Source organism: Gopherus flavomarginatus (genome assembly GCF_025201925.1).
Source record: "Gopherus flavomarginatus isolate rGopFla2 chromosome 13 unlocalized genomic scaffold, rGopFla2.mat.asm SUPER_13_unloc_2, whole genome shotgun sequence".
Lineage (NCBI taxonomy): Eukaryota > Metazoa > Chordata > Testudines > Testudinidae > Gopherus > Gopherus flavomarginatus.
The window spans coordinates 795,192-797,096 of record NW_026114610.1 but is presented as its reverse complement, the minus strand read 5'-3'; the positions used below and the strand labels follow the sequence as shown (position 1 = coordinate 797,096).

At 53.3% G+C, this 1,905-nt stretch overlaps 1 non-coding gene across 1 annotated transcript; it reads left to right on the top strand.

Annotated features, from left to right (window-relative positions):
- The first annotated feature begins 1,436 nt into the window (after positions 1 to 1,436).
- TRNAI-UAU (transfer RNA isoleucine (anticodon UAU)) lies at positions 1,437 to 1,530 on the top strand. The gene is made up of 2 exons: positions 1,437 to 1,474; positions 1,495 to 1,530. It is a non-coding gene; the product is annotated as a tRNA-Ile (tRNA).
- Positions 1,531 to 1,905: the final 375 nt, after the last annotated feature.

Below are 1,905 nucleotides of genomic sequence, written 5' to 3'. Positions count from 1 at the left end.
CAGCCTGCTCCATGCCATGCCAAACCCCCACTGAAGGCCATCCACAGACCAGCATTCGTTCTGCAGCCAGCATCACAAGGTGGTTGGAAGGCAGGTGGGGCCTCTGACCGTTCCTACTCAAAGGGCTCCTTTTGGCGGTGGGGCCGGAGATATTTCCCCCAAGAGGCTCTTTCCCAGCTGCTGAGAAGCACAGAAGTACCAGGTGTTTGCTCTTGCGGTGAAAGGGGTTAATACGTTTAGGCAGCCTGGCTAGCTCAGCTGGCAGCACCTCTAGCTCTTACTCTGAAGGTTGAAATTACAATTCCCTGTCTGGGTGCTTGGGGCTCCTCTTCAACAATACAACACACAATCTGCCTAAGCCCCCACCCAGTAACCTGGCTAAACTAGCCCTGGCCACTGCGTGCCTCTAAGAGACAATATTTTCCCCACTCACAACCACTGAGTGTAGAAAAGAAACTTTAAGAAAAAGGAGGAAACTCACCTTGTAATAACACCACAATCAGGATTCATAACACAACATTATGAGCAAAACACCCACCCACAGTGCGCTGGGCAGTGGCCTTTGCCTCGGGCTCTTAAATCCAGACACCAAAAGCTCTGTGGATGTGCCCCTCCCTTCACTGCACCTCACCCACAGCTGCTGTCCTGGGTCAGTGAAAACCCACAGTTCACTTCTCACGTCCCGGGGGGAAAGCCCCTTTCTTCCTCCACCCTCCGCTGTCTGGCCACATTGTCGGTCACTTGCCCTTCCCCTCTGTCACCGTTCTGCTGGCCCCTCTCTGCTCTGGGACATCTTGTGGTCCCACCAGGAGTGGAACAGGCTCCCTGAAAGTAGTGACCACCACAGCCCGAACAATAGCCCCATCCCGTCCACTCGAGGCCACGCCCCTGCACCGAGCCCTTCTCCCCAAGGCCCTGCTCCCATGCTGCCTCTTCCCCCCAAGACCCTACCTCCCGCTTACTGCTATCCGCCCCCTTCCGCCTCACTCCCCCTTACGGTCATTACAAAGTGGCATGGCAAAGCCCTCCCATTTTGAAAAGACCTGGGGTGTTGTTCCCCCCTGTTCAAGCACCCGTGGGGCCCTGCACTTCACACAGCTCTCCCTGATTTCAGCTGTTAGTGAGGGAGCCTCACTGCTAGCGCAGGCTCAGCAGTTTCTTGCATGAGAGACACTGTCCCAAAACAGGACTAATGCTTAGAGCTGGTGATCAGTGATTTCAGATCTGTTGGTCTGCAGCAAGACTCTACAGTGAGTCTTAATCAGCTCTGTTATTACACAGGAACGAACAAAAGGGTGAAATGGTGCCTGGAAGCCTTAAGAAGAATCCACCCCACCAAGTACAACGCTTGTCGCTACCTGCTCTCAACTCCACTGAGAATGTTTTGGGGTCACTCCTTGCCTTTATCAACCTAGGGAGAGTAGCAATTAGCAGGTGCTCCAGTGGCACAATTGGTTAGCGTGCAGTACTTATAGGGCAGTGCTGAGAGGAGCTATGCTGAGGTTGTGAATTCAAACCTCACCTGGAGCACTGGTTTTCATTAACCAAATGGCATCGCCCCCTCATTTGGCCCTGTGGAATGTACAATTCCAGCCCAGGGGACACTGAGGCAGGGAAGAAGTTAAAAATGCCCCTTCACTTATTAGCTCCTCTCCAGAGGGCAGGTCAGAATCTACAATCCTTTCTCCTCCACCAGCCCCTGTGCCAGGATCCCTCCAGCAGATCCTGTAGTCCTGACCATGGCATCTGTACTACTGACAAACATTAAGTGACAGGGACAAAACACTCAAATCCCGCCTGGTGCAGGGAGCCAGGTTTGCGCTTCAAATTCTGTCGTTGGTACACTTCCAGGCCGGGGAATATCCCACAACAGCATTTAATGCGAAGCTGCCTGCAGAACAGTTA